Source organism: Camelus dromedarius, chromosome 32 (genome assembly GCF_036321535.1).
Source record: "Camelus dromedarius isolate mCamDro1 chromosome 32, mCamDro1.pat, whole genome shotgun sequence".
Classification (NCBI taxonomy): domain Eukaryota; kingdom Metazoa; phylum Chordata; class Mammalia; order Artiodactyla; family Camelidae; genus Camelus; species Camelus dromedarius.
In genome coordinates, this window is record NC_087467.1 from 12,070,390 (window position 1) to 12,092,808 (window position 22,419).

The following is a 22,419-nucleotide window of genomic DNA, read 5'->3' on the forward strand; positions in this document are numbered from 1 at the left end:
TGTCCCACCATCCTAAGCTTTCTTTTCAAATCAAAATGCAAGTCACTTTGATACTGTGTTGAGTGTTTTGCTTTATAAAATATTTTTCAATAATTGGAAAATCTTTTTAGGGCAATAGGAAACAGTAATCACCAAATTTATGAGGAAACTCCCTTTATTAGTGAAGCTAATTTGCTCCAGCTGATTCACAGCTTGTCAGTGTGTCCCATTTATTTGAGAAGGTGAAAGAAACTTTCTGTTGGAAAGTGAAGTCAAGGATAGCTAATGGACACAGCTCAAATATGGGGGGAAATTTTTTTGGCGCCTCGTTATTTCAAAGAACACAAATCCTGCCCTCGGGAAATCTATATTTGTAAAGATAGTCTGAGCTTTCAAAGTCGGGGCATAACCTTTGGCAATTAGTCATAAATATCTCCGTGTTTTGTGATGCTAGTTTGAGTATCTGCACCTTTAGATAAAAGTATGCTCCCGAGATACCAAGACCATGGGCATCTCTGGCTCTGACTTCCTGTCTGGACTTCTTTATATCGTTTGTTGTTTATTCTGTTCAGATTCTATGTCTTGTCTGCTGATTTAGACCATACACCCCACATCCTCTTCCATCTCCCAGCTATGGGAGAAAGAATTTAGAAAAATAATATTGTAGACAAAAATATTCCTCATTAAAATAAGGACTTCCAGGACCCTCACTCATTGGTTGGTTACTTCTTTGTTTAAAGAATCTTGCACTAAGAATGAAAGTCACAGAGGTAAGTTTTTCTCACAATAAAAAATAACTTCGTAACAAGGGCACCTCTCCAGGCCTGGGAAGAATGAGATTATGTGTGTAAAGCTGTACAGAGTTTGGCCATCACCTGCAAGGGATGTTGATAAGAGATTCATGAAGAGTTTGGTTGGATCGTTCCTCTGGTTCTTTCCAATTTTGTGTCTATGATTCTGCTTACCGTTATTACTTTATTGAAATGGCTCTACTCTATATGGATAAACACAAAAATTCTCAGTGGCTCTCATCTTATTATATAACTGAATGAGTCATATTCCAAAGCTGAGCTAAATTACTTTAGACTGAGTTGCTGCATCATAGAGCATATAGCTAATGGGGCTAAGACTGTGAAATAAAGTTGTTCTGTAGTCTGTTTAGCTTCTTTTAGGGAGAAAGTTGTTTGCGTCCTGACTGTAACTCTGGCTGTTGTTACAAATATGATGCTGTTTTTGATCAGCTGGGAATGAGTGACAAGAGATATGTATAACCTGGTGTCATTTTTTTTAAAAAAGCTATGGTAAGCTTAGCCATTTTTGAAAAATAATTCAAAGCATGTGCCGCTTGATGTTGAGTTTGGAAACCCATGTCAAATTCATACAACATGGCCAGCAACATCAAAGCTAAAGTTGGCTACTTGGGTTGGTAAATAATACTAAAAATGTATGGCTGCGTAGTGGTAAATAGTCAAATATCAGGAGGCAGATTACTGATATCATCAGTTATCTATTTGCCCTTGATTGTTTGAAGGACCCAATTTCCTCATCAGAAAAATAGAAAAGAAAAAAAAAAAAAGAAGCAGCCATACTACATAGATTATAACATAAAATCTGTACTGAGTTTGAAGTATTTTTATCTTATCAGGAGAAAGATCTCTTTGGGGGTCAAGGAAATCCTGTTTCTTTAAAAAGCAACCCAGCAAAAAATTCAAAGAAGAATTCTCACAGAGAAAGGGGCTTCATAAATTATTATTTAGGAAAAGATATATTAGAAGGCTTACAAACGTAGACTGTAGAGGCACCATCTGCTAAATGTGTATTGTTCCAATTTTTTCCTAAAAGGAGAACACTTTCAAATCCAGTCAAGTATTGAGTAAAGAGTAGTTCCAGTGGACAGAGAATAATAAAGAGTTACCGGTAGAGATGATAAGGAGTATTTCAAAACAAAGTTGCATTCTTTTCATTTATGACATTAGAACATCCTCAAAGTTAAAGATCCTGTTTTCATTTGCATCATTTGTGAAAAGTTACCAGTAAAGAAGAACAATGTTATTTTTTCCCTCAACTCAAAAGGTGAAATTTATTATTGGAAATTCAGCAAATGGTGGAGCATCTGCTTTGTAAGCTCAGTCCTTGCTACTTACTTTTTTTTTTTTTTTTAATGGAGGTACTGGGGACTGAACCCAGGACCTCGAGTGTGCTAAGCATGTGCTCTACCACTGAGCTAGACCCTCCCCCAGCTACTTATTTTTTTAATGAGCTTTTTGCTTCTTTGAAGTGTTCTAAACCAGCAATAGTACTTCCATTTTGAAACTTTTAAACACATATTGAATATGCAGCCATTCGGATTTTAAAAAGTTAGATACTGAATACATTCTTCCACCTGTGTGGGAATAGAATATTCACTTACTTGTATGGTATTCGTTTATTGAATGCGAATATTCAAGTGGATGCATATTTAGCATGATTTTTCTCGATGCAATTACTGTTTTGTAGTGCTTTTCGCTGTAATTCTTGTACACTATCCAAAAAAAATCCTCAAAATAAGCATGAAAAGACCTAGTTGGTCATTGTTTTAATTATTGGTGACCAACACTAAACATATGAAGCTAGCAGGCAGATTATGTTACAACAAACACATTGAAGTAAACTATCATTCTTGAAAAGCCCACCATTTCTTGGACATTAATATTTTGTAGTATTCTTCATGTTTTATCCTCACTTTGAGAATCATTATTCCAATTAGACTCAAGATTGAAAACGCCTATCATCTTAACGTCTTCGTAGCTTGCAAAAACTCTTGTCCCTTAATAATACTATATTGCATATTTGAAGGTTGCTAAAAGAGTAGATCTTAAAAGTTCTCATCACGGGGAAAAAAAAGAAACAAATTTGTAACTATGTACAGTGAAAAATGTTAACTAGACTTATTGCAATATATACAAATATTGAATCATTATGCTGTACACTAAAAACTAATATAATGTTGTGTGTCGATTATATCTCAATTAAAAAAAAAAAAAAAAACTCTTGTCTGGATTCCATCTCATTTGACACCACAGAGGAGCAAAGAAGGAATCTGAGGAGGCCTTTTTAAGTAGATACGTTCAATTTGATCAACATTTTCATGGTCCAGGCTTTGTGCTTGACAAAGAGATGCAGTGATGAATAAGACACGGCATTAATGCTTTGATTCATCCACTTTCAGCTGGGAGAGAAAAGCAAGTACATACAGATGATTATAATACAGCATGAATTGTGCCTCTTAGGGAATCACGTACAAGGTGTCATGAGGATTTCAAAGAAGCGTTCATGGAAGAGGAGAGGCTTGAGCTGATCCTTGAAGAAAGAATTGGAATTTAATAGGTAGAGAAGGGGAGAGGGCTGGCTTTCCAGAGAGCCAAGAACAAGAAAAAGCACGGCCTACTGAGGGGAAGGTTAGCGGTTAATAAGACTGGAGTGTAGTCATAAATGGATAGGAGGCAAGAGATGTGGCCAGACAAGTAAGCATGAGCCAGAATCAGCAAGGACCATTACGCCATCCCATGGAGTGTGGACTTTATGCAGTAGCTGTGGGAAGCTGATGGAAGGCAAGGAATTACATAATCTATTTGCGTTTTATAAACGCCCTCCAGAGGAAGTGTGAATGGAAGGGCAATTGACTGGAGGTAGGGAAATCAGGTGGTACATCACTTGAAGTATCTAAGAATGCAAGGATGAAGGTCTGAGGGGTCTTCGGGCACACGGTGTCATTAGAGAGGGAGCTAAGGAAGTGGAATGCAGATTATTTACAAGATAGAACTGCCCGTTTGATTGGGTAGGGGAGGTAAAGGAGGATGACTCCTAGGTGTCCAGCCCAAGAAATGAGATGAACAGTGCACTCTGCGTAGGGAGCCCAGGAGGAGGGACAGGTCTGGTGGGGAAATGATAAGTTGTGTCTTATCTTTGTTGATTATAGTGTGACCTCTGGGAAACGGAGGCAGAAATGTCAAGAATGTTGAATAAGCAGCAGGCATCACAAGTCAGGAACTCCAGAGACAGGTCTGAGATGCAGGCTTGCCTTTCAAGTCGTTGGCCCCTGGATAAGAGTGGAAGCCCTGGTTATAAATGAATTGGCCCAGAGGGAGGTGGGGGTTCGAGGAGGGAAGAGGCGAGGATGCATCCTTGGAAAATCCCTGACATTCACAAAGAACACGGTGAGAGAAACCAGAGGCCAGAGCCTGAGAAAGGTCCATCAGCGTTGTCCTCTGGGAATCAGCAGAGTTCTCTGTGTCTGAACCCAAGAGAGGGAGAAAGACAGAAGAAGAAGGAGGGATTGGCCAAGCATGTCAGATGCCACAGAGCAATCAAATAAAATAAGAACTAAAAAATGTCCCTTGGAGTTGGGGGAAAAAATCTGCTGGTCACCACAAAGAAATCCTTTTTTAGGAGTTCTGTCAGGGAAAGCCAGATAGCGATGGGTTGAGTGAGGGAGTAGACAACAACTAAGAACAAATGCAGACTTGTTCTTTCAGAGAGTTTGCCCGTGGAGAGGAGGAGAAAGAGACAGAGACAGACACAGGACAGAATCGTTCAGTCATCAAGTCAGGGGGGAGTCGATGTTCACTGAGATCTGCTATTTCAGGCTCTGTGCTCAGTGCCTTCTGTTTTACTCCCAGAGTGGCCTTGTGAACTTTGTTCATGGTCAACATTTTACGAATTGGAAAACTGAGATGTGGAGAAGTGAAGTAACGTGCCTTCGACCCCGTGTGTGAGCTGGCAGCACCGGGAGTGACGCGTAGGCAGTGGCTTGCTGGAGCGGCTGGTCATCTCCGGGGAGGTGTTAGGAGAGAACCGTGTGTGCGTGTCGGTTCCCGGCTCTGTGGTCAGTGAGGTCGTGGAGGAGCTTCAACTGGCTGTGGTGGGAGCATTTACACCGCAGAAATTGGCAAACATTACAAAGCCACGTGGGTTGGTTGGTTACCAGAGAGCCAGTTCTTAAAGGCTGACCAGCACACCACCGGATCGGATCTCGGCCTGAGAGCAGAGCTTCTGCATTTCCCACTGCTTGGCCACGGTCCCTCTGTTAGCTAACAAATAACAAAGTTGAGGCTTGAACCAGACCTGCGATCCACATTCAACCCAAAACAAGCCCTAGGGCTTCAGTGAAAAAATAAGTACAATATTCATTTCTCATATTCTGTGCCCACGTGGCTCAGGTTGGTATAAATGATGTCTCACGTTTATCCATCCTCTGGTTCTAAGCTACCAGTTTTCTGCTTCCACCTCGCAGGCAATCCATCTTTGGCCCGTTTGTTTTTTTAAACAGCTTTTCTGAAGGACTGGCTCTCTGAACTATGTTCATGAAATCAATGTAAAAGAAAAAAATAACCAATTCTCTCTGGGTTTATGGTTTCAGAGCAATATTTATCATTGAATGAAATAAGGTATCTTAGATGCATGTTTCCATCCACAACCTGGAAGACATTTGCACCAGCTTTTCATTAAAAGGAGTCTTGAAGAGTTTATTTTTAAACAAACTTCATTTTCCGGCTAGTCGAATTTATGCTAGAGAATGAATGAACACAGCTGTGCCACGTTGTTTTGAAAATCCCTTAAATTTCATTGTGTGACACTGCATTTAAAGCAGCATGTATGTGCAGGCTGAAGAAATCTGTAACGATAAACAGCTAATGTGGGAGAGATTGCCAACATCACCCAGATCATCAAAGTATAGGTAGAAATACAAATCTCTGAAATTCCCTCACGTGTTTAATTTGGATTGCTAGTATAGTGCACAGAGCAGGACTTATCTGCACACAGTTGAGACTTGAAACATGGTTTCTTTAGGCAGCAGGGAAGAAATACTCTTTCACTGCATCACAAAAGATTTCCCCTTAAAGCCGTGTGGTGTGTAACTGAAAAAGAGAAAACTTTTAACCAGGTTGATTCTTGAGCAACATGTCTGTGTTTCTTTCATCCAGGAGAGAAAAATGAAGAAGAGTTTCATAATTTTGTTAGCCAAAAATTACTTCGGGCTTTTGGCTTAAATTGCATATTCTGTAAGAAAGCCACAAGGAACTCCCAATTAAAATGGAAAGGAATGCAAATAAAAAATGGACTTTCAGGAGCTCTGTGATGGAGCTCATTAAAGCGGTACGAGCCAGAGCGGAGCCTCAACCAAATTAGGCTCATGCTGGTTTGAATTTACTGTGGAATTCACATCAAAGGGCACCTAGGTGTGTGTATCAGTCAGTAGAACAGTAACTACACTCTCACCTGACCTGATGTGGGAATGGAGCATCCTAGGTAAACATGTACTTTGATTAGTTGAAAGTGGCACTTATATTAACAAACGATAAAAAATGCCCACAGAAACAGAATATCATGATCCTTAGGCGTTCTTGTGAAAGGAGCCTTAAGTCGTACCAGATTTTCCCACAAAGAAAACAATGAACTTGTATTTCTAACCAAGGGACAGGTGCCCAACTTGCTTTTTTTTTTTTTTTTTAGTAGAAATGATCACAAACATTTTAATCAACTGTAAATGATATACTTGTACCCTGTGTAACTAGAAACCTGCTAAAGTGAATGGAGTCACTGGAGCTGAGCAATACAGTCATCAGTTGTATAAATTGTCCTATTATCTCACTGGAAAATTCCCAGATAAGAGGATTTGCAGCACAGGAGAGAAGCCGTGAGACTCTGAGGAAACAAGAAACAGCCGAAGACGGCTGACCCCAGAAGTGAGGTTATGACTTGAGTGGCCATCGGAGGGACTCTGAAAGGGGCAGAGCCTTAGCTGGAGAAGGAGACAGAGCCACCAGGGGAGGTACAAGGTGTGGGGAAGGGCGGGGCCAGGGGACTCTTCCAGAAACAGCTGAGTCGTCTAGTCAACTAATTCACATTGAGGGGCTAATGAATGGCCGTAAATTACTGCATTACTGACTCCAGATAGCATATTAAATTTTATTCAATGTGATCATCAGTGTCTTAGCTTCCGTTTGAACTATTTATAGAAGATGATCCTGACCGTGGCCCATGCCTTTGTTCGGTGTCTTTATCTTGTCTGAGTCCTCACCGAGTGGCTTTTGAATCTCTTTGCTTGCCTGCATTTGCTCACACATCTTCACTATGTAGTTATTAGCATGACTATAAATCTCTTATTTCTCACTGCACAGAAACAGTCTATATTTCTCAGTCAGATGTGTTCTTTTCCTCCTCAACAATATCCCTGAAATGCAATTCTACCCAGGCCTTCTCTGAGAACACAGCTCTCTGTTAAACACCACCTTCAGACCTGACCTTATTTAGTGCATTTTTCCATTGTTTTCTTTGACCATTTTTGTATCTAATCTGCTGGCTTCCCTGCCACTCGAAAATGTTTATGCCAAGACATATAGATCAGTAAATATGATCTATATTAAATTTAATGCTTTTCATTGACTCATAATACCTGGAAATGCCCTCAATCTTACTGGAGTAATATAGTTATTTTCCCTGTAAAGGTTTTAAAAATGTTTCTAATTACAGTAAAATACACATAACAAATTTTACCATCTTAACCATTTCAAATGTGCAGTCCAGCGGCACTGAGTATCTTCACATTGTTAAGCTAGCATCACCACCGTGCGTCCGCGGAACGCTTTTCATGTTGCACAACTGAAACTCTGTGCTTATTAAACAACTCCCCTTTTTTCCCTCCCCCTAACCTCTGGCAGCCGCCCTTCTACTTTCTGTCTCTACAGATTTGATTATCTTAGGACCTCATATAAGTAGAATTATATAATATTTGTCTTTTTGTGACTGGCTTCTTCCACTCAGCATAGTGTCTTCAAGATTTATCTATGCTGTAGCATGTGCCAGAATTTTCTTGCCTTTACGTAAAAGGCTGAGCAATATTCAGTTGTATGGATATACTGAATTTTGTTTATCCATTCATCCATCAGTAGGCATTTGGGTTGCTTCCACCTTTTGGCTATTAGAATGATGCTGCTATGAACATGGGTGTACAAATACCTCTTTGAGACTCTGCTTTTGATGCTTTTGAATATACAGCCAGAACTAAAATTATTGAATCATATGGTACCCTATAAGGTTTTAACCTAGGCAGAAAGAATGATTAGATTTGTAAGATTCTCTAGATTTCATAATTATTTATTTGCTTATTTGGTTTTGTTCCCTCTCTCTTGCTTGCTTCTAGATCCAATAGAAATACAATTCTAAACAGAGATGTAAACTTAAATTTTTGAGTAGCCACATTTTAAACAAGTAAAAAGAAATAGATGAGATTAATGCTATTTAACCCAGTATATTAAAAATTATCATTTCAACCTGTAATCTATATAAAAAATGATAAATGAGATGCTAGAAACTCTGCATTTGCCAGATACACAATGAAGATCCACAGTGCACGAGACACAACATTAAAGAAAACTGTAGTCCCGCCCAAACAACAAAGTTGTGTTTAATGGAAACATGTTTTACACTGCTTCGTTTTTTTAATTTAAATTTAAATTAATTAAAGTCTACAAGTCAGTTCCTCAGTTGTACTAGCCACAGAGCAAGTGTTCGGTCAGGGGCTCGCCCAGCGGACCGTGCAGAGCTGAACATTTCCGTCCCCATGGGAAGTTCTGTTGGACAGCACTGCTCTAGGCTACGTCCCCCCAACCCAGGGCAGGGAACTTGGATCTCCTTCTTACCAGCATAGCCTTATCACCTGGAGCATAGTAAGCACTGAATGCATAGATGTTGGATGAGCTACTAAATGTATTTAGCAAACTCTCCATTATTGAATGCTCTCCATTCTCCAGGCACTGTCATGGCACCAGGACCGGACTGAGTGAGCCTGTATCGGCAACATGCCCAGTCCTGGAATGCCTGTCCGGAGACTGAGGTCCTTGCACGTTCTTGGTTCTTGCTTTCTTGAGCTTGGTTTTGAATAAAATGGAACAATGTCTGGAAAACAAAGACAGAAGTTGCTTGTATGGTTCTGTTTTGTCCCTGGGGCCTTCCACCAGGCCTGAAAGAAGTAAATACTGGTTCAACCAAAGAAGGAACAAGTGGTTTTGTTAAATCATCCCACACAGAAGATGGTCCTGTGAGTTTCCTGAGGGAAGAATTCCTGGAGAATGGTGGGAAGGAATTGCAAAGGGAGGACGAGAAAACCAGGGAAGTGGGAACACTTGTGAGAAGGGTCTGAGCCCCCCTAGTCAGAGCATTTGGGGTACAGAGGATCATCTTTTAACCACCCCTGGAGCCGTGAGCGCCTCCTTAGCCAGAAATTAATGCAAACTTTCTTAGTTCTGCATATTAATTCCTGCATCCTAATTCAATTTGGAAGTGAAGTCATTCATTTATTCATTCACTTGTTGAAGATTAAAAGAACATTTATTATTTGCTACTGTGAGTCGAGGGCACAGCACCGAAGTTCTATCTGAGATGGAGAAAAATCTCAAACATATTTTTAAAAATTCTTTGATTTGATGATTTGGAGTATTTGGGGGGTGGGATGGTAATTTTTGAACTTTGCCTTCAGATTTGCTATGGATGAATCTTGGTTGCCTCAGAATCAGTCTGTTTGCCTGAACGGATAATGAATATTACCTTTTAGGTCACTGCAATGTTAAAAACAAGGCACAAAAATCACTGTTTCTTTAATAATTTGGCCTTTCTGGTGCTTGTTGATTCTCAGTATTCTGCTGTTTATTTTCAAAAGTGTATGTAAATACAGGGAAAGAATGTTATTTTCATATGGAATTCCTACCTGCCTACATGCAACTGGAAATGGGAGTCTACCTTCAGAAGCAACTGGGGGAGATCGGACTGAAAGGAGATTGTAGGATTTCATTAACATTGCATCTCATGCCTTAAGCGCAAGTCTCTGTTGCATCTCTTTTAATTGCAGTCAAGCACATTTATCAGTAACTCATTTGCCATTAATATAGGGGCTTCTAAATCTTAGAAAATAATAGGATATGAATGACAATTTCTCTGTCATGGGATGTTCAATTTTTTTTCAAAACAAAACTTTGCATTGAAGTATAGTTGATTTGCAATGTTGTGTTAGTTTCAGGTATACAGCAAAAGTGATTCAGTTTTATATATATACATGCATACATATATATTCTTTTTCCATTATAGGTTATTACAGGATATTGAATATAGTTCCCTGTGCTGTACAGGAGGTCCCTGCTGTTTGTCTATTTTGTATATAGTAGTGTGTATCTGTTGATCCCAAACTTCTAAATTATCCCTCCCGCCTTTTTTTTTTTAATCGCAAAGTGAGCCTTCGTAGTGTCCACATGCCTTCCTAGTGTCCGCCCTAGCCAGGCCTTCTCAGCAGCAGGAAACAGTAGCGGTCTTTGTGTGCTGGGGGACAGCTGTGCATCGACTTCCTGGAAATTATAAAGGCATTTGTGAAAAGTCAAGCCGAACCATTCAAAGTAGGCTTAATTAACATGTTTGTAGAATCACCGCTGTAAACTAAAAAAAAAAAAAAAACAACAAACTCTTATTCAAATATATAACTCATAATTCATATATAAGTATGAATTATTGCTGTATTTTTAATGTTAATTAAATGACCATATTAAAAATCACTGCACTGGTTTAGCTAAAATAATTTGGGGCCTAAAATACCCAACATGTAAAGAGTTTTGGCTACATCATTCAGGATGGTGTTTTTGATTGTTGAATATAGTAGAATGTTAACATCTTCTTTCTTTATTTAATTTGATGCAAATGTACAGAATTTTTTTAACAGTAAAATGTAAATGCATTCCTAGAATTGAATTTACCTTTCCGGCATTTATTGAAAAAAACAAGAAAAAAATCATTTGCCCCCTCCACATGAGGAAGAAAATCAAGAGAGAGAATCAGCTGAATACTTTTTAACTCCCTAACAGAAGTCTTTAAGTAACAACTTCCTAATACATCTGGATTAGATCCTGGTTTCACATTAAAGGACCAGTAATGTCCTATGCTTAGTATTCTAATGATGTCAGGAAACAGTTAAACTTGGCAGTTGTCAGAGTCATTGAGAGATTATAAAAAACCAAACAAGCAAAAACTAGATGGCTTTGAAAGATGGAGTTCACTGTCTCCTGTTTTTAAGTAATGCATGGGAAGATCTGCTGTGCAGCACTGACCTGTCGTGAACAACACTGTATTGTACACTTAAAAATGCGTTCAGAGGGTAGATCTCCTTCATGTTAAGTGTTCTTACCACAATAAAATAAATTTAAAATAAATTAAATGATACAAGCAGTCAGGTGTTGTCTAACAAGGGTCATCAACTAGCTGCAGGTATGATGAAACTGATAAGGTGACCAGAATGTCAGAAGTGATCATGAATGGTCCAGTCCTTTGCTCAGGCAGTTAGAGGTTTAGAATTTTCTGGTCCCACCCAGTAGGGGGGGAGTTCTGAGACCACTTGGCTCCATCTGATGGAGGGAGAAATATATGGTCTCAAGAAATGAAGGTTTTCCATTTTTCTGTATGTTTGGAAATTTTCATAGTAAAATGTTGAAGAAAGAAACGAAGGAAGGAAGGAAGGAAGGAAGGAAGGAAGGAAGGAAGGAAGGAAGGAAGGAAGGAAGGAAGGAAGGAAGGAAGGAAGGAAGGAAGGGAGACAGCAGTGCCTTTGTTTTTTCTTCTGTAGAAACCCTACAATGTAACTAACTCCAGGTCACATTGTATTTCCAGCAGTGATCTTTGTGTTGGGTGATTGGCAGTTCACGCAAGCAGAGGAGGGAAGAAGGGTTTCTGGTTTTACTGTCCATCCCTCTTCTTTCTTCCCTGAAACTGGAGAGAAAGAAGAGCTGGAACAAGTCCAATCATCCTCAGCTTGGGGACTTACCTTCAGAGGAAGATTCCTGCTGCTTCTGTGTCCCTTCAGATGAACCGATGCTCCTTACTCCCCTCTTCTCAGCAACTTGAATCATCCTGCAGCTGTATTCAATCTGCTTTCAGGACTATATCATATACACTGTTGCACGGCCATGAGGCACATGTGCTTTTGGATCCTATGAGCGAATATAGGTAGATAATGCACAACATCTTTGTTTTAAACCTTTTAACTAGTTTTTCTCATTTTAAGTAATCTACTTCAGTAGGCTCCTATTTTTCTATTTTCAGTTGGTCCAGTGTAAAGGTTAAGAGTACAAACAAGGTCTAATCTGGAGCTCAGGTGAGCGACACAGTTAAGACTTGGGAGTCAGCAGTGTAAACAGAGACTATATTTCAGATGAAAAGAAAAAGGTTTACGTGGATCATGCTGGTTAGCAAAACAATCCTGAAAATGCAGAGAAGGGAAGGAATGATGTAAACACCCTTCCAAATCAAGTGCATTATTTTATGGGCATAGCTCCTTTTTGGAGCCAGAGCTTACAATGAAGAAATACTGGACATGAGTTCAAGTCTCACATCTAAAGAGCAAAACCTGCGGCCACGGAACAGGACAAGAAAGAATTCAGAAACTGAGACTTTGGTTTTGAATTCTCTGGCAGTTACATACACCCTGCTGGTGGGAATGCAAAGTGGTGTAGTCACTATGGAAAAACAGTATGGAGGTTCCTCAAAAAATTAAAAATAGAACCACCATATAGTCCAACAATCCCACATGTGGGTGCTTATCCAGAAGAATTGAAACCAGAATGTGTAAGAGATCATTTGCTCTCCCATGCCCTAGGCCGTGTTATTCACAATAGCCAAGATGTGGAAACACCTAAAGGTCCATTGACAGATGAATGGATAAAGAAAATGTAGTCTATACATGCAATGGAATACTATTCAGCCTTCAAAAAGAAAGAAATTCTGTGACATGCAACAACATGGAGGAACCATGAGGACATTATGCTACGTAAAATAACCCAGACCCCAAAGACAAATATTACATGACTCCACTTATATGAGGCATCAAAAATAGTCAAGGTCATAGAATCAAAGAGTGAAATGGTGGTTACCGGGGGGTGGGGGAAGAGGGGAGGAAGGGGGTTACTGATCAACAGGCATAAAATTTCAGTCCGGCAAGATGCTCTCCAGTCCTATAGTACAGCATTGTACCTGCAGTCAACAATAATGTATGTGCACTTAAAAGTCTGTTGAGAGGGTAGATCATTGTATTTCCAGATGATACTTGGACTAGGAAATCATCTTCCAGGCAGCTGAAGTCCAGAGAAGGCAAGCCAGAAGTTATGGATGCAGAGCCCTGTGACCGGCTTCAATGAGGATGCTGGCTATTAAAACAAACCTAGTTCTTCTGACTCCAGACTTGGTGGATTCTCACTGCCCTACAGCTGCCTCTTTAGAATAATGGAAGGTCTATATCTGGGAGGAGCTCTGGAGATGCTCTGGTGCTAATTTTTTGTTTTACAAATGGATTAACTGAAGCCCTGAGAGTAAACTTGTTAAAAGTCACACACCTGCTTGCGGAGGAAGTCTGTGCTGATATCGGGAGAATCCCTGTTTTGCTCCAACACTATTCGTGGAAAGGAAATGAAACCAGTTTCGCATATGCCCTCTGCATGCCGTGCGGCTGAAACCTACTCCTGGAGGGAGTCCAGTGTAAAGGTTGAGAGCGCAAGCTCTAATCTCAAACTACCAGGGCTGGAATCTCTGGGAGTCGTGTGACCATCCCCTCCCTCAACTTACTCCCCTTATACACAAATGGAGATATAATAGTATTATCTCATAGAGCTGTTATGAGGCGTGAGAAAAATAGCTGTCAAGTCCCTAACGTCTAGCTCATGGTATGTTCACAGTAAATTTTAGTGATCACTTTATTGCTTCTGATATCACTTGATGTTACTTGCCTCTGTCTTTTAGCATCTAGGATGGAAATGTTAATAGCACGCCCAGAGGTCTGTTTTTCTGGCATGTGGTGTGCATAAAAGAAATTTTTGTTGAGAGAGTGACGAAGGAAGGAAAGAAAAAAGAAAGGGAGGGAGGGAGGCTGTGACATTAAAAGTCCTCATTGTCTGGCCCACATTCTGAAACCTGGAAATGTTTAAGGTATTTTTATTATGAACATTACCCCTTTTTCAAACTGTGAAATATGCAGAAGCACTTTAAAAAAATTTTGTTGAAGTATAGTTGATTTACAAAGTTGTGTTAGTTTTAAGTGTACAGAAAAGTGATTCAGTTACATATATATATATATATTTATAGATTCTTTTCCATTATAGGTTATTATAATATGTTGAATATAGTTCCCTATGCTATACAGTAGGTCTTTATTGTTTGTCTATTTTATATATAGTAATGTGTATATGCTAATCCCAAACTCCCAATTTATCCCTCCCTCCCCCCTCCCTCCCCTTCCCCTTTGGTAACCATAAGTTTGTTTTCTGTGTGTGTGAGTCTATTTCTGGTTTGTGAATAAGTTTATTTGTATCATTCTTTTTAGATTCCACATATAAATGATATCATATGATATTTGTCTTTCTCTGCCTGATTTACATCACTTAATATGATAATCTCTAGGTCCATCCATGTTACTGCAAATTATTTCATTCTGCTTTATGGCTGAGTAATATTTCATTGAGTATATATACCACATGTTCTTTATCCATTCATCTGTTGATGGACACTTACGTTGCTTCCATGTTTTGGCTGTTGTAAATACTGCTGCTATGAACACTGAGGTGCATGTATCTTTTTGAATTAGAGTTTTCTCCAGGTATATGCCCAGAAGTGGTATTGCTGGATCATATGGTAACTATTTTTAGTTTGTTAAGGACCCTCCATACTGCTCTCCATAGTGGCTGCACCAATTTATCTTCCCATCATCAGTGTAGGAAGAGTCCTTTTTCTCCACACCCTCTCCAGCATTCATTATTTGTAGACTTTTTAATGACGGCCATTCTGACTGGTGTGAGGTGATACCTCATTGTAGTTTTGATTTGCACTTCTCTAATAGTTAGCGATAGTGAGCATCTTTTCATGTGCCTGTTGGCCATATGGATGTCTTTGGAGAAATGTGTATTTAGGTCTTAAGCCCATGCAGCAGCACTTTTAACATAACACAGGAAAAATCAAGAAGGAAGGTGTGCCTCAGTGTGTTTTAAGCATGGCAGACACTGTACAAGGTTCATCGTTGTTTCTACTGTGAAATTTGCTTCCTGCACCTCTTGGAATTCTCATACCAGGTGTCTCTGAGTATGCCAAAGAGACAAAGAGGACAGAGGCGAAGTGCTTTCCCTTAATCAGCTTGCATGTGGGAGAGACAGTTGATGACTTCTATAACAGGAAGATTCTGTACATGGTGGTGTAAAGGTAAGGAACCCCGGACTCTGTGGCTGGACCACCTGGGTTTGAATCCAGCACTTGGACCACCTGGGTTTGGGTCCAGCACTTGGCAACTTTGTGGCCTAGACACATCAGTAACCTCTCTGAACCATGCTCTCACCTGTAAAGTAGGAGAATTCATGGTGCTTACCCGATGAGCTCAAGGACCGAATGAGTTACTCTATGTGAAGGGGCTTTGCCTGGTGTGCTGCTTGCTCCTGGGCTTTGCCATCCTCCCAAATGAGTGGTAACGACTAACATTCAGAATCCGACCACTCTGAGCAGCGAGAGATGAGGTCATCAAGGTTAGATCTTGAAGGAGTGGGTCCTTTTCAGACAGCAGAGAGAGAGTTGGCTGTTTCAGGCTTGGGAATAGAAATGAATGTGGCCTCTTCGGGGGACTTTCAGAATTTGTTTAGGAAAGTTCTGAGTTGCACGGGTAAGCAGTGGTCATATTTAATGAGAGTTAAATGGGATCTTATAACGGAGAGAAGCAAATAGAGGTTTTGAGGAGGAGATGAGCACGGGCAGAGCAGTTTTTTAGATGCTTGATTTGGTATATCAACATTAGGTCAGAGTCTGAAATCAGGACATCAGTTTGGGGACCACTGCAGTCGTCTAGACTTTGATGTGCTAAGGATTTTGGCAGGATTGATGGGGGGTTAACAAAAAAAGAAGAATGAGTATGAGACACAGAAAGAAAAGATCCAAAGGTGACTGTCTGGAAACAGGTGTGGAGAAGAGATGGGGGGGAATGTCAAAGTCACAAGCCTACCTGGCAGAAGTCTGTAATAGACGCACATGTGCAAGTTCAGGGGGACAGGTGGTTTGGGGGAAAGGATTGCGAGTTTCGTTCAAGTCTAGTCCACTTGATCCAACAATAGGACACCCACATGGAAGCTAGAACTTGGAGAAGCAGAGTTGAAGCTCAGGAGAGGTCAGAGCTAGCGTGTGTATGTACTTGGGACTGAACCAAGTACAGGTGAGCTTGAGAGATGGGAGAGAGGGTGAAGTTCCTGCAGAGATGGTCTGGCAAGAGTGAGGCAGGATAACGCGCCAGCAAGTAACTGCTCTGAGCATCAGAGGTGGTGGCGTGTGTGACAGCACTTATGGTGGTGGGGTGATGAAATACAACATAAATAGGAAAAGCTTGGTAGCTGCCTCGTTTCCCAGAATCTCAACGTCGAAATGGACATTAATACATTTTGTAGAAGAGGGAATTAGGGCGCAGCAGAGCTGGGTTCATTGGCTTCCCCTGAGCCAGCTGCAGAGTCAGACCTGCCCCTTTTCAGTGCGGTTCTCGCTTTCCAGGCTGCCGGTTGGGCTCATCCCGTCTCGCAGGGCCTGGCTGCACATGGTTCAGTTTGTCCTCTGTTCCACACAAAGCACGCGGTAAAGTGCCGGGTCCCCCTGCCAGGGCGCGTGCACTCGGCCAAGGGCAGAGCGCAGAAGCTAGAGCGAGGCTCCGAGGGAAGGAGCGCTCAGATACTCGCTGATATTCGATCTCTACCCATGCACGCCCTACCTTTGCATGCATATTAATTAAATACTTATTCCACTGTTTAAAATATTGCTTCCAAAAAGCTATTGGAGTGACATACTGTTTTATGTGAAGGAGGCTCTAAATCTCAACCACATTTGTGGCTCAATGATTGCAATAATTATTTTTTAAACCACATCAGTTAAAATCGAAACAGCTGTTTTTTGAACATGTATAAAAGTGATGTCCCGTGTCTGAAGAGTTTGCACAACTTAGCACCATTTTATTGGCAGGATGGCCATTTAAAGGTCTTTAACCTTTTTATGAATTCCTTATGAAGTCATAGAAATCTTAATACCTTTCTAATTTTCTTCTTGAAGGAAACAGTTTGGAAAAGGCCAAGGACAGAAACATCGGAAACCTTTAACATAAACTGAAAGCATTGATACATAACGGAAAAACGTAATCCATTCCCGGCATTTTTAAAGCAGCTATCATAAAATCATCCCTTCTAGGAGGTGTTAAAAAACAAAATTCAGCCGAGTAAATTTGAAGATCTAATTGGCTTTTTTAAGTGATTCGCAGATCGGGCGGCATGACGTCTAGCAAGCAGAGAGGGGTTCTGAGGAGGTTGCCCAAGAGGAAGGCTTTTATAGGCAGAAAGCAGAAGGCATGAGGCCCGGGCAGACCTCACCTTCCTGTGGTGGATGAAAAGGGTCTTTGTGGCAGGTTACCTCACTGGTACTGACCAGAAAGTTCCTAACCCACCGGTTACGACTGCATTCTTGGGGGAGATGGGAACTGCCATTAGGTTCGGTATTAAGTTTCTCTTTGGTGACATGGGCTTAGCACAGGTGACCCCATTTTGGACCTGTTGTTTTGTTTTTAACAGAGGCTAGGGAGTTCTTCAAAACTGGTGCTTACATAGTCTTACTCCAAGGAGGACTTGATGGAAATAGAAGCTGTAAAACCCAAGGATTAGAAGGAAGTAGGGGGTGAGATTCAAATGACTTCACTCTGAATGCCGTTTGCCGTCACAGATTCCCACTAAGCTTGCTCCCACACCTGGCTTCCCACGGGACCGCTGGGGCAACGGGCCTCCGGGGTCGTTGATTGTTTGCTGAAGGGCAGGGACGCCCTTTCAGGGTTTCTTCCATTTCAGAGTTGCAAAAACCGGTTCTGAAAATAGTTGGCCGAACTTATCTGCTAAAAGCCCTTTTGTTTTGAACCAGAGAGGCCCAAGGTCAAGAAATATTTGGGTTAACGCGAGGTTAGCTTCAATCACAGGGTTCTTCTTCGGCAGAGTCCCAAGACTGTTTCATCGCTCTCAGGCCTCCTCCCGCTTCTGTTGCTGTGTCCTCTTGCGGACCGCCCTTGAGCTGTCTTGAACCCCCTTCCTGGGCAGCCGCAGCCCACCCAAGCCTCCACAGTTACCTCTGTCCTGAGGCTCCTGGGATGGTGGGGGGGGGACGGACGGACACTGACGTGCTAGACCGAAAGGCTGATTTCTGGAGCCAAATCCTAGCTCCAGCTCTAGTTTGTAATCCTGGACAAGGAACCTAAACTCACTCTCTTTTTTCCTTCTGCTTCTTTTTTTTTTTTTTTTTAATTATCTTTTAATTTTAGCCTACACAGTTAAAGTATCAAATACAACAAAAGTTCTTTTAACTGGCCTTCTCTTAAATGATGTCCCTGATTCAGCAACTCTGCCCCTTCCCGAGATGTACCCTGCTGACGGACGCTTCCAGCCAGCTCACCTCCAGGCCCCCACCTGCCATGCCCTGAGCCCACCTGTAGCGTCTGCCCCCACCTGTGGGGACGCGTGTGGCCCGACTCAGTTGTGTGTGTTCCCACACCTGCTCTGCCTGCTGTATTTGTGCCTAGAATTACTCAATTCAATTATAAATTGTATAAAACCAGTGACATAGGGATGCCTAAAAGAACTGCTACTTCTATGAAGATGGTTTGGAGAGACTCGAAGTTGAGTTACTGAAAATAAAATGCTACAGAATCAGGTGTGAAAATACATTGGTAAAATGGTAGGGAAAACCTCAAACAAATCTCAGAGGCTTCCTGCTGTGTGTCATGGAGTTCTCAGTGCACTTTAATGGAACTGAATCTAGGAAATATAGATGATGATGATGGTGGTGGGTGGGGCTTATGTTAACAAGTGAAGAACTGGAAACATGTAGTTACATTCCATTAGCAGAAATCCAGGTCAGATTCCCGTGGGATTGTTCTGGTCGTAGATTAGACAGGGGTCACGTCAAGTGCTCAGCACCAGGTCTGATATTTAATAAGGATTCAGTACCTGTTAGCTGTTACTGTGGTTATTATTGATTTAATAAGTGTATATCCAAGCGATTTTAGAGGAAAAGAGAAAAGAGGGTAAGATTAGACCAAACCAATATTACAAAATAAAATATGGGGATGAACTTGAATCCAGCCAAATATTTTACAGCAAAGAACCTAAACCTCACTATGACGTTCTTTTTTTGCATCAATATATCTCTATGTAAAATTAAGAGGGTATTGATCCTCATGTTTATGAAAGGTTTACTGGAGAAAAAAATTCATGAAATGTAACCCTATTTCAGTTTTAACAGCAAACTACCACGTGGTCTCAGGGAACTGTCCAGCCTTTTCCTGTCTTGTATTCTCGTCAAGTAAGGGTGATGGTAACCAACTTAATTAATTTATCAAGTGGCCAGAAGAATTACTTTCAGGAAAGTACATTCTGGTCACATCTGTGTTCCCTCACTTGAGTGCGAGCCCTGCTTGGCTCAGTGTGCTATTCGTGCTGCACGGATCTCCCAAACCCTCGGAAAAAAGGATTGGTGAGATGCTACATTTTAAAAAATTGATTTCCCATTAAAGCTCTGAACCTATTCATTCAGTATGGTGATACACCAAGTTTCAACAGGTGATACGTGCTTTACCACTGAAAACAAAAATGGCCCAGAGTAAAGGCATGTGATGAAGGGGAAAGATCTTGTTGCATTAGATTGTCTGTGCCACTCAATTAAGCCTTTAATACCATATCAATCTCCTAAGTGTAATATAAGGACACGTACACTGGATGTGAGATTTGAACTCTTACTAATTTTCAGGGCTCTGGACAAACCCAGTTAACTTCTGTTATGTGAAGCAAGCCTGCCTGCTGACATTTAAAGCCGTTTTCACAGCTGACCACGGGAGAACGTTCATGGTTACTTAATGTATGGTCATGTAGCGAGGAAGTCAGCCTATATTGATTATACGGACTGAGAGCCACATCCTAGGTGGTCATTACGTTAAAAAGTATGTAGGAATAGCCATGAGTCAGAAGACAGAGTCAGACTCTTTAAAGGGCTATGCATACTTTAACTGTTGTTGGGAGGTGAGAGGGGAGGCTTTTTTTAGGAGACAAGTCATAAATTCAAAAATAAATGGTATTTGCTTTCCTGTCTTTTTGTCAGATCCTTAAAATTAACATTAATTAATGTTAACCTTTGAAAAGAAATATTATAGTTTAACTCAATACATATTTATACACAGCACTAAACTAGGTTTTGGGAAATTATAAAGAGAAGACTAAGTCATGTCTCTGTGTGTGTGTGTGTGAGATGGAGGCACTGGGGATTGAACCCATGGCCTCGTGCATGCTAAGCGTGCGCTCTACCACTGAGCTATCCCCTCCTCCCCATCCCTGTGTTCAGCAAGTTTACTATATGCTGTAGGACACTTGCATGCATCTAATGATATACTTTAGTCTGCAATGAGTGGAAAGCCAAACCAGACCATCAGAGTGTATCCAGTCCAGGAGTATAATCTCATTATTATGCCCCAATGTCAGGTTTCCTGAGACCCTGGAGAAATTAGCAAATGGTGGTTTCCTGGGGCTGGGAAGAGGGTGATGGGGAGTTGCTGTTCAGTGGGTATAGACTTTCAGCCCTGCAGGATGAAGGAGTCCTAGCCATCTGCTGCGCTACATCGTGCTTGCAGTAAACAATACCCTACTGTCCATTTTAAAATTTGTTAAGAAGATAGATCTTATGTGTTTTTTACTACAATAAATTTTTAAAAAAGAAAAGAAATTAGCGGGTGACCTTGCACAGTCTTTACACAGCTGAGCCCTGGCAGGGGATAGGGAAATAGCTTCCGTGTCCACATTTTTTAATGGAAATGACTTGGTAAACCTGAGAGCTGAGGGGCTATACCTGATGAGAGCAGCTTCTCATGCAATCATAAGCGACTTAGCAGAATTTCATCAGAGATAAAGAAGCAGCCGCATTTGACTTTTTGAATAGCCGTTTGTTTTTCCATGTCAGTTTAATTTCCTTCCACGGTTATGTGGCAGGTTATGTAAACAATGAGACGTCCTGGATAAAATCAGTTTTGTGTGGAGGAAGATTTGGGGATCTGGTCTAAACAGTATTGTTGTCACCAAGTCACAAAAGTGTGACCTTAATCATGCTATTGTTACATGGGTGAACAAGTAAATGCAGACTTGCAGTTGCATCAAAGTGAGTCAGTGCAGTGGATGACATATCAGGTTCCAACCCGTGGGGATCGATTGTACTGTAGGACCTGTAACTTATTGATGAGCTCTACTAATGACCTGATAAGTGCCTTCATTCAAAATGCAGAAATTACTAAATCAAGTGGAGCTGCTGATCCCTTATCCCAGGAAACTCATGACAGTGCAGCTCAAAATGCTCTTGGATATACTCCTTCAGTCATTCTAAGGATGGAATAGGATTTAATTGACATAAGTATAAACTGGAATATTTTAGCGCCAATGAAATTTGGTGAAAGATTAATTTAAAAGGCAAGGGCCAATAGGATCCTTTGTCTCAATTAGGTTTAGAAAAGCAGTATTATAAATGAGTCACCCTGAGAGCAGGTTACTTAAATGGAGCAGAATAGCAGGACAGAGAATTCATCCTACCATTGCTTAAGCCTCACCATTCTGAAGTACTTGTTCAAATTTTTCTCAGCAAACTTTGAAAGGGGTATTTTGAGGGGGAGGTTATAGCTCAGTGGTAGAGCACATACTTAATTAACATGCACGAGGTCCTGGGTTGAATCCCCAGTACCTCCATTAAATAAATAAACCTAATTACCCTCCCCCCAAAAAACTAATTAAAGCATATTTTGAAAAAGACAATGCAGAGAGCAAAACATTACATATACATAGATAAGATATATATTAATGTATAGTTTCACGTGTAATATATAATATGTATTACATAAAATATGTGGTATTATGTACAGTATATAATATGCATTCTATATGGTATATTTGTAATATGTTTTTGAAGGAAGAATTGTAACAGTGTAATCTAGAAAGCAGAAGTCTAAACAGCCATATACTTACCCTCTTGTGATTCCCTAGACTTGTTCTCAGAGTAAGTTGAGGCTCACCTCTCCCCAGAGATGACTAAAGCAGAAGAAATACACTGTTACATTTAGTAACTTCATCTGGCAGAGAAGGGTCCTTCTAGATTATTAAGATGAAAAATCTTTGGCTCAAGGAAAACCCCAAGATCCCTTGGTTCGAGCTCTTCCCTCCAAATCTGCGTTAGTTCTGGCTGATTTAAATACGCACGGGAGGGCTTCCCTCAAAGAGCTTTGGTTCTTTTATCCTAGATTTCATTTCATTTGCTCTTCTAAGTTTTACCAACCGAGGTCTCCAATGGTGGGTCACCAGC

At 40.8% G+C, this 22,419-nt stretch overlaps 1 protein-coding gene across 2 annotated transcripts in view; it reads left to right on the forward strand.

Annotated features, from left to right (window-relative positions):
- CHST9 (carbohydrate sulfotransferase 9) overlaps positions 1–22,419 on the forward strand; it is a 185,093-nt gene that overhangs the window by 74,995 nt on the left and 87,679 nt on the right. The window lies entirely within an intron of this gene.